The 11,095-nt window shown below is 41.5% G+C and overlaps 1 long non-coding RNA gene across 1 annotated transcript; it reads left to right on the plus strand.

Moving 5' to 3' along the window:
* Window positions 1–9,933: 9,933 nt before the first annotated feature.
* LOC121133022 lies at window positions 9,934–10,495 on the plus strand. Its single transcript, XR_005869753.1, has 2 exons — window positions 9,934–9,979; window positions 10,202–10,495. It is a non-coding gene; the product is annotated as an uncharacterized LOC121133022 (long non-coding RNA).
* Window positions 10,496–11,095: the final 600 nt, after the last annotated feature.

The raw sequence follows: 11,095 nt of genomic DNA on the forward strand, positions 1-11,095 counted from the left end.
AAAGAAATAGAAGCAGTCATAAAAAGTCTCCCAACCAAAAACAGCCGAGGCCCAGAGGGTGTCAGTGCAAAATTCTACCAGAAATTCAAAGAACAGCTAATAAAAAAATACTCCTCAAATTGTTCCACACAATAGAAGCAGAAGGTTCATTGCCAAACTCTTTTTACGAGGCTACAATTTCCTTGGTACCCAAGTCACATAAAGACACAACTATGAAAGAGAACTACAGACCAATATCCCTCATGAACATTGACAAAAATTAAAATACTGGCAAATCAAATCCAAGAACACATCAGAGAAATTATCCACCATGATCAAGTAGGCTTCATCCCAGGGATGCAGGGATGCAGGGATGGTTCAACATACGAAAATCTATCAATGTAATCCACCATATAAAAAAACTGCAAAAGAAAAACCACATGATAATCTTACTAGATGCTGAAAAAGCCTTTGACAAAATCCAACACCCTTTCATGGAAAAGGTCTTGGAGACATCAGGGATAACAGGAACATACCTAAGCATAACAAATCAACAGCCAACATCAAACTAAATGGAGAGAAACTCAATGTGATTCTTCTAAAATCAGGAAAAAGACAAGGCTGGCCCCTCTCTCCATACCTCTTCAATATTGTACTTGAAGTTCTAGCTAGAGCAATAAGACAACAAAAGGAGATCAAGGGGATACAAATTGGAAAGGAAGAAGTCAAACTTTCACTATTTGCAGATGATATGTTAGTTTACATAAGTGACCCAAAAATTCTACCAGGGAACTCCTAAAGATGATAAATACCTTAAGCAAAGTAGCAGGATACAAGATTAACTCAAAAAAATCTGTAGCCATACTATATACAGACGAAATCAGAGAAACATCACTCTTTACAATTGCCACAAACAACATAAAATATCTTAGGGCAACTCTAACCAAACAAGTTAAGGACCTGTATTGCAAGAACTTTAAGTCTTTAAAGAAAGAATTTAAAGGAGATACCAGAAAATGGAAGATCTCCCATGCTCTTGGATAGGTGGGTTCAACATAGTGAAAATGACAATCTTGCCAAAAGCAATCTACAGATTCAATGCAATCCCCATCAAAATATTGGCACAATTCTTCACAGATCATGAAAGAAAAATAATCAACTTTATATGGAAAAACAAAACATCCAGGATAGCCAAAACAACCCTATACAATAAAGGAACTTCCGGAGGTATCGCCAGCCCTGACTTCAAGCTCTATTATAGAGTTACAGTCCTGAAAACAGCTTGGTATTGGCACAAAAAATAGACAGGTAGACCAACAGAATTAAACTGAAAACCCTGATATTAACCCACACACCTACGAATAACTGATTTTTGACAAGGAAGCTAAAATTATACAATGAAAAAAGAAAGTATCTTCAACAAATGGTGCTGGCATAACTGGAGGCTGACATGTAGAAGACTGCAGATAGATTCATATCTATCGTCATGCACGAAACTTCAGTCTAAATGGATCAAAGACCTCAACATAAATCCAGCCACACTGAACCTCTTAGAATCGGTACAGGAGACTGCTTCCTGAGCATAACACCAGTAGCACAGACACTGAGATTGATAGTTAATAAATGGGACCTCCTGGAACTGAGAAGCTTCTGTAAGGCAAAGGACACAGTCAACAAGAAAAAACAGCAGCCCACAGAATGGAACAAGATATTCACCAACCCCACATCAGACAGAGGGCTGATTTCCAAAATGTACAAAGAACTCAAGAAGCTATAATCCAATTTAAAAGTGGGGTACAGAACTAGTGAATTCTCAATAGAAGAATCTAAAATTGCTGAGAGACACTTAAGAAAGTGCTCAACATCCTTAGCCATCAGGGTAATGCAAATCAAAACAACTCTGCGATACCATCTTACTCCTGTCAGAATGGCTAAGATCAAAAACACCAATGACAGTTTATGCTGGAGAGGATGTGGAGAAAGGGGAACACTCCTCCATTGCTGATGGGAGTGTGAACTCATATAGTCACATTGGAAATCAGTATGGAGATTCCTCAGGAAAACGGGAATCAGTATACCACAAGATCTAGCAATTCCACACTTAGGTATATACCCAAAAGATACAATAAGAACATCTGTTCAACTATGTTTATAGCAGCATTATTTGTAAGAGCCAGAACCTGGAAGAAACCTAGATGCCCCTCTACTGAAGAATTGATAAAGAAAATGTAGTACTACTCAGTGGGAAAAAAAACAATGGAACCTTGATATTTGCAGGCAAATGGATGGAACTAGAAGAAACCATCCTGAGTGAGGTAACCCAGTCACAAAAAGACAAACATGGTATGTACTCATATATTGGTTTTATACATAGAGCAAAGGATTACCAGTCTACAATCTACACCACCAGAGAAGCTAGGAAACAAGGAGGACCCTAAGAGAGACATACATGGTCCCTGGAGAAGGGGAAAGGGATAAGATCTCCTAAGCTAATTGTGAGCTTTGGGGGAGGAGAGAGGGAGTTAAAAGAAAGAGAAGGGGAGAAGAGGAGGGGGCAGGAGGACATGAGGGAGCAGGACGATTAAGTGAGGAGAAGAATAGAGGAGAGCAAGAAAAGATATGCCATAATAGAGGGAGCCATTATAGGTTTAAAGAGAAATCTGGCACTAAGGAAATGTCCAGAGATCTACAAGGATGACCCCAACTAACAATCTAAGCAATAGTGGAGAGGCTGCCTTAAATGCCCTTCTCTGACAATGAGATTGATGACTACCTTATCAATCTAGAGCCTACCATCCTAGAGCCTTCATCTAGTAGCTGATAGAAGCAGAAGCAGACTCCCACAGCTAAACACTGAGCCAAACTCCTGCAATCCATTTGCAGAGAGGGAAGAGTGATGAGCAAAGGGGTCAAGACCAAACTGGAGAAACCCACAGAAAACAGCTGACCTGAACAAGTAGGAGCTCATGGACCCCAGACTGATAGCTGGGAAACCAGCATAGGACTGATCCAGACCCCCTGAACGAGGATGTCAATTAGGAGGCCTGGACAATCTGTGGGGCCTCTGGAAATATATCAGTATTTATCCCTAGTGTACAAATGAACTTTGGGAGCCCATTCCACATAGAGGGATACTCTCTCAGCCTAGACACACAGGGGAGGGCCCAGGGCCTGCTCCAAATGATATGACAGACTTTGAAGATTCCCCATGGAAGGCCTCACCCTCCTTGTGGAGAAGAAAGGGGATGGGATAGGGAGTTGTTGGGGACAGGGGAGGAGGGGAGGGAACTGGGATTGACATGTAAAACAAGCTTGTTTCTAATTTAAATTTTTAAGAGGGGAAAAAAATGTGACATCTGTATCACATCCCCTTACAAGGCTCTTCCTCTACAAGGCTCAGAAATCAGTTTGAAAATGGGGGCAGAAAGATTCTAAGAGTCAAAGATGGTGAAAAACTACAATAGTATTTCCCAGTCATAACAGGATAGTTGCAAGAATAAACTCATAGAGGTTATTGTAGCATGCACAAAACCTGTACAATCTATCCCAACCCAGATAAAATTCCATGATGGAGAGGGGAAATGAACAGAAAAATCCCATCCCTAGTTGAGTACTGTTAATAGTTGATAGCCCCTGAGAGAGGGAGTTTGTTTTATTTAAGGATATTGTCCCTGGTAGATCAATCATTTTCTTAGAGTTTCTATTGAGTTGTGCTAAAACACCATAACTTAAAGCAACTCAGGGAGGTAGGGTTTATTTCCAGTTATATGTTCCAATCACAGTCCATCATGGGTGTGTGGGGAGAGGTTGTAGGGGACTCTTCTCAATTGAGGTTCCCGCTTCCAAAATGACTCTAGCGTGGGTCAAATTGACATAAATCAAGCCAACATAACCCCTGGGCCATTCAATGAGGTTGATAGGGCTTCCTCCCCCCCAATAATTAAGAGTATCTTACATGCTGTCAGAGTCTTTATCTATTCCCATTTTTAAATTCCAGAATTTGCCACTAAGTTAGGCATGTGGGATAGGTGTTTTTTTCCATTAGAAATCCATCTATATTTCTCCTGAAAAAAAAATGGATGAAAGTAAGTCAATTTAAGTTATGACACAAAGACTGATAAATAAATCTTGGTGTGGTCTGGTGAGTAGAGAGGAAATGCAGGCTTTTAGTGATGAGCTGTCAGCTCAGTTTGGAATGGCAAGTGGGAATGCCATTGCTCACCAGGAGTCAGGACGGTAGCCATATGTTAGAGCAGTGGTTTGTTATTTCCCACAGTGGTAAACTGTGTGGCAATGCTATTCTTCCAGAACCTCCAGATTCCTATGTTTACCTTTATTTGTCCCACGCCTCCACGTTTTGATGAGATAAAAATTGTCAAGTACCTTTAGAGTGGGAAGACGTATTCCAAAATCAAATGCTAAATTTAGAGGAAAACAAAAGCTCCTTTGGGACTGTGCTAGTGGCCTTCTGATACAGTGACCACAGCTGCTTCTTGATGTTGAGGATTGTCGCCTGCCAACCTGAACAGCCAACATCCTCTATCACAACCACAAGTGGCTTTTAAGATGATAAGATAAAGCCTAGCTGCTGTATTTTATGACATAATTTAGCCGGTATCTCTTTGTAGAGTGCCACTGGCTGGCTCACTTTAAACAGCCATAAACATTTGATGTTGGGGTCATTTAATTTAATGATTTATTTAGCTTTCAAATCACAAGGCTGTTTTCAAAACACGTTGTTGCCATGTTAAGCCTCTTTTAACCTATAGGGTTAATTATTGACATTGAAGTACAGTTGGGAACAGAAAAACTGACAATGAGCCTCTTTCTAAAAGGAAAACCACCTGGATGGAATGTCAGGCCCACCAGACTTCACTGCGCCACAGAGCAGAGGCGTTTTAAGTGGACAGCCCTTTAAAATAACAAGCGTACTGTATGGCAACCTTCCTAAGGTGTAGTATACGCTTTCTTGCCATATCAAACACACTTCAGAGCCCTTTAATGAGTTGCAAACATGTATAAGTAAGTACAGTTCTAAGACGACAGAGAAAGATAGACTACACAGAGAGCGTTTGTTGAGATCTGGTGGAGCATTTGCCTTTAGAGCCATCAGTATTCTATGTGAGCTCTCCCATGGGATTCTACAGTTTTCTGCTTTTCCTTTTCCCTTACCTGTGCCCACCACTGCTAATTGTTCCTTCTTTTAACTGTCTGTTACATTTCCTGTGTGCCAGAAGTCTGGGTCATCATTCTTACTAAAAGTGTATATACAAGTAAAAACGTGCCTGATCTTGGAACACTTAGCCCTAAATGAAGTGTCTCCATCAAATTTCTCCCCTCAGCATTCAGGTAACCCTCTGCAAGAGGAGGCAGAAAGTGTATAAAAGCCAGAGGGGATGGAGGACACTAAGAAAACAAGGCCCTGTACCAAGTCCTCTACATATATTTTATGGCTTCCAGCTCAGTGATTTTATGAGATTCCTGTGTGTGCAGGAATGGGGTGTCTGATTCCTGTGCTTTCTCTTGGGCTCTTTTCCGTCTGTTTGATTTTTTTTCCCAACTCCAATGTGTTAGTTGTTTATTTCATTTTGTTTTGTCACATTTTATTTTATTATCCCTTAGAAGCCTGTTTGTTTTCTAAGGAGAGACAGAAAGGGAGTGGATCTGGAAGACAGGGGAGGTGAGGAGGAACTGGGAAGAGTAGAGGGAGAAAAAAAAGTCTATTTTCAATCATAAAGCAAAGGGGATCTGTTTCTGCAGCATGTTTGTAGGTCTTGGGTGTGTATTCGGTCTATGCTGTAGCTTCTGAACCTAGATTGGAGGGGAACTGTGTGACATGAATGCAAAAACAAGATGATTTGGTAGGGGGAAGGACCAATAATAGTCAGGGAGGGGGCAAGGGGGTAGTTGGGAGGCAAACAAGGTGGGATGCCTATGTGAAGGGACCTGAGCTAATGGGGTCAGCTCATTAAGCAACAACAATAAAAGACTCTTTGCTTTTGCACCGGAACGGGTCTCTTGGTGATTTTGGGGTTCAGAATCTGGGCACAACATAAGTATAGAGATAAAAAGGTTAGCAAGGTACGGTGGCCCCACCTTTAACCCCAGCATGGGCAAGATGGACAGGGGAAAAGCAGAAGTTAACATCCACCTTCAGCTGCATACTGATTTGGGGGCCAGCCTGGGCTACATGAGACCCTGTCAGAGGGAGTGGTGGTGGGAAAGAGAAGAACATAATGAAAGTTGATATTTGGTGTGCCAACTAAAACAAAAATGAGCAAAATCGATCAATCCGTGCGTACTTCTACACACCGGGTTGCCAGGGATGTGATTGATATCTGGTTCAGAAAAACACAGCTGTGGTTACACGGTGATGATTCTTTGTTATTTAAAATGTTGTTTACTCCTTGGGCTTTTTGAGGGGGCCCACCACCCAGCTCCCAAATAAATTACACATGGAAGCCTACTCTTAGTTATGAATGTCCGCCTTAGCTTGGCTTGTTTCTTGACAGCTTTACGTAAATTATCTCATCTACCTTTTCCTCTGGGCTTTTATCCTTCTTACTTCTGCATATCTTTTTTTTTTTAATATTTATTGTGTATACAGCCTTCTGACCGCATGCCAGCAGAGGGCACCAAATCTCATTCAAGGTGGTTGTGAGCCACCATGTGATTGCTGGGAATTGAACTCAGGAACTCTGGAAGAACAGTCAGTGCTCCTGGCTGGGTGGCAGGGTGGCTGGGTGGCTGGGCCCTGATGTCCTCCTCTCCTGGTCCTCCTGCTGCTCCTCCTCCTCAGTCCTCCTTCTGTTTACACTCTGCCTGCCACGCCCTCCTATCCTTGCTCCTGCTTCGCTATTGGCCTTTCAGCTCTTTATTAGGACCACCAGGGGTTTTAGACAGACACAGTAACACAGCCTCACACAGTTGGACAAATGCAGCACAAACAAAAGCAACACACCTTAGAATAATATTCTACCACAGCCCTTGATGCTCCTATTATTCGCACACTTGTGAGGCCTTGTCAGTTCTGTGCATTCGGATCTAGAGCACCAACAGCACAAGGGAAATTCAAGCAGCTTATCCCAGCGTGGGTGTTTCCACACCCTTCATCCATAGACCTCACAAGTAAAGCCCGATTCAGAGGAGACAACTTCAGTTGTGAATTTTAAAGCTCAGTCCTCCATCCTTTATCAACAAAAGACAGAAATTAGGCTGAAGGTTTTCACTTCCTGTAGTCTAAAAGACTAAAGATGGAACAGAAATAGAAAAGCAAGAAAAAGGCATACCATTTACCTTCCTGAACATTCTTACTGTTGGGGAAGTCCTGTGCATTTGTCAATAAAGTACTGTCTGGCCAATGGGGAATCTAGATAGGAGGGACTAGGAGTCCAGGAGGACTCTGGGTAGGAGAAACACAAAGAGTCGAGATGTAACGCTATTGGGGTAGGAAGCCCAGAAACCTCTCCGGTAAGACACATACTTAGATTAACAATTATGGGGTAATTACTTAAGTCAGAGCTAGCCAGTAAGAAACAAGCAAGGCCAACAGCTTCATAATTAATACAGCGTCTTGTGTGTTTATTTGGGGACTACAATGTGGCAGAGCCCAGGCGGCTGGGGGGGAATAAACCAAAGCGGCTAGCAAGAAAAAGTTTCTCTTAACAAAATGGTGATCAGGAGTGGGATCATGAATTTCCACGCAAAATAACAAAAGCTTTAAAGGAATTTTAGAAACAGAAGAATGGAGAGAAGCACAGATTTTTGGTAGCAGCATTTTTCTCAGGTGTGCTCTGTTTTGCTAGCCACAAGCCGAGATTCACGTGGCTCGCTTACTGGAGTCTTCCTGACTCGGCATAAAAAGAAAAAAGGAAAAAAAAAACCCAACAAGGTTCTTTTAAGAGACTCTGCTAACAATTGATAGGTGTGTACGTACAGCTGGAAGTGGCAGCATTTGCTAGATGTCAGCATGGACTGAGGCGGTAAGCTGAAATCACGCTTACGCCCGCCATCTTGAAACGGCAGTTTAAAACAGCCGCGGTTTTAACAGATAAGGCACGTGGGCAGAAAAACATAAAGATTTACAGTAAAGTCAGACTTGGATGAAGAAAATCTCTAAAGGTTTACAGTGTGTTTAAAAATATACGTGAGATTGAGAGAGAAAATGAAACAACAAAGTGGTAAATAAATAGGAAAGCCGGCATTGTGGTGGCGCACGACGGTAAGATTTGCTCCAGTGTCAGAGGCAGGCAGATTTCCAAAGAGAAACCCTGTCTCAGAGAAAAATAAATAAAAGTAAAATAAATAAAGTAATAATACATAAATAAATAAGCCACGTAAAGATGGAAAATACACAGAGAGTCTGGATACTGTATGCTATTGTGTTTTTCAGTTTTTTGCTTGCTCAGGAAAGAACTGCTACTAAAGTACACTTGATTATAAATGCTGCTAAATTAATCCAACTTCTATCTTTTGAAAATACCTTGACTTCAAAATTTAAGTATAAGGATATGTTACTTGGAAAAGGAGATTTTGCTTATGTTTCTACAGAAAATGAAAAGCTGAGGATTCCTTCCAGGCTTCTGTGGTTTGACGAACCAAGACCCCCGGAAGCAGTGGACCAGGTGTTCCAACTATTGAGACAGCTAAGATGATACAGCTTTACAAACCCCGAAAATACGGACTTATACAGGTTTCTGAGTTTTGTCATGATCCCCATGGTATGAACAGCGCCCCCTTCCAGCAGGAAGCAGTTTGGAATGAGCGACGTCCCAATTCCCATCTTGTTTATAAATCTTTGTTTTCATTTAAATGGGATTGTTTATAATTGGCTAATGATCACAGCCGATCTCTTGTTAATGGAAAAAAAGGGGAATTATGGTATGGGTATTGTTTTTCATTTATTGATACAAATTCAAGGTCAATTTTGTGATATGTATATTTCTCCTCTTGATTAAGTATTGTGCTTATACTGATCTTTTAAAACGTAATGCATAATTGAATACAGACTATAGATAGTTACTTTTAATAGTCAGAACTTATAGTTAGGTTAGTTAGGTTTTCTAGATATACAGAAAAATATTTGAGATAGATAAACAGTCTTCAAACCTCTCAAAGACCTTCAGAAAATGGCATTTAAAATGGTTTAGGGCTTTTCTTGACAATGAGAAATGTCTGCTCCTGGCAGCACTAATTACATCTGAGAGGAAGATGGTCATCGAAGAAACTTGTCATGGAGTTTGCTTTCAATATGGCAAGATTAGCCATTTGGGCAAGAAACTGCTCTTGCCTAGACTGTTTGACTGTTGCTGTATAAACTGGACATGCAGGACCCACAGGAAAGTGAATGCTGAACTCAGTCTTACAGGGTTCCTGCTTCATGGAAGAGTCTACGAGACTTTCTGCAGGACAAAGAAAAATGACTGACAGACTGCCAACGCAGATGGACAGTTTGAAATTTCCTGCTTTGCTGAGAAGTGTTCCAGACACATTGTGGCCTATGGGCTGAAGATGGATGCCCCAACGTTACAGAGGAACTTCGGGTGACTGTCCAGGCAGTAAGATGTCTCTGTCAATCCTAGTGTTTATATATTATCCTTCTGTGGTCTTTGATGGAGTTGAAGACAGATAGTTATAATTATAGTTTTCCTTAGTGATGATAAAAGATAAGCTACATATAGGACTTTGGACTCACAAGGATGGGATGGATGATATTTTCTTTAAATCTTGCTAAATGTTGACAAAATATTGTAACTGTGTTCTTACTTGATAACTGTTCTGTCATATACAATTTGACTATGTTAAAGTTAAGACCTTTCTTTTTGTTTAAACAGAAAAGAGGAGATGTTGGGGAAGTCCTGTGCATTTGTCAATAAAGTACTGTCTGGCCAATGGGGAATCTAGATAGGAGGGACTAGGAGTCCAGGAGGACTCTGGGTAGGAGAAACACAAAGAGTCGAGATGTAACGCCATTGGGGTAGGAAGCCCGGAAACCTCTCCGGTAAGAGACATACTTAGATTAACAATTATGGGGTAATTACTTAAGTCAGAGCTAGCCAGTAAGAAACAAGCAAGGCCAACAGCTTCATAATTAATACAGCGTCTTGTGTGTTTATTTGGGGACTACAATGTGGCAGAGCCCAGGCGGCTGGCGGGGGATAAACTAAAGCGGCTAGCAAGAAAAAGTTTCTCTTAACACTTACTCTTTCAAACTCTTTTCCAGTTGTGGGCACATACACTGCTTGCTGCCATGCAGAAGCCTTCAGGGAGTAAAAGCATGCAATCTGGCCACCAGCACTCTTCTTGGATGTGCCTCAAGCCACAAACCATCCCGAGTCCATCTTCCATGGTTGTCTCTGTGCCAGTATAAATCCTTTCTGGTATTGACATTTCTTTCATTTACCTGCTCTGTGTCTCTCATAGTTGCTGGTCAGTGCCCCTTGAGGAGAGCGTTGCGTGGTCAAAAGAATTTGGCAAATGCTGGAATTGGTGGTATAAAACGTATTTCCTTTCTTTACAACCGTAGCGTTCATTTAAATCTCCAAAAGTGAACATGATCTAGAACTAGGATAACTATCCGTTCCATTCTGCCTGGGACACTCTCAATTTGCACCTGTTGTCATGACATAAAAACAGTTTCTTCACCATTTAAAAATGCCTGGAATGGAAGTACAATGTGGCTTTCCTGAACACAGCGTCTTCTAAATTGAATGGAGTGCAATTCCCCCTTTTCACAGAATGCCTGAGTGCTGTAAAACACAGTTTGGGAACATGATCTTCATCCCAAGGTTACCAGACTTCAGTGTCTACCCAGCTCTCAAACCCCACCCTAAAGTGCCCCCCTATGATGAAGGTCGTCATTGCCGTATTGTCATTCTCCTCTAAAGTTAGAAGTTCATTCTTCTACCACGGAAGGTCTCAATACCTGCTGCACACCCTTCTCTTGTGACATAAAACATCCACTGTCATTAGTAAATAGTTAGCGCCTTCCCTCCTCCGTTGAGCCATTCCTAGTAAAGTTCAAGTAGAATGTTCCCCTTTCATTTACCTCACAGTGCCAAGCCCAGCGATATCTGCACGTGTACACTGAATTAAACTTGAGGACATCCTTTCGGGG

Source organism: Mesocricetus auratus, unplaced genomic scaffold, assembly GCF_017639785.1.
Source record: "Mesocricetus auratus isolate SY011 unplaced genomic scaffold, BCM_Maur_2.0 Super-Scaffold_100019, whole genome shotgun sequence".
NCBI lineage: Eukaryota > Metazoa > Chordata > Mammalia > Rodentia > Cricetidae > Mesocricetus > Mesocricetus auratus.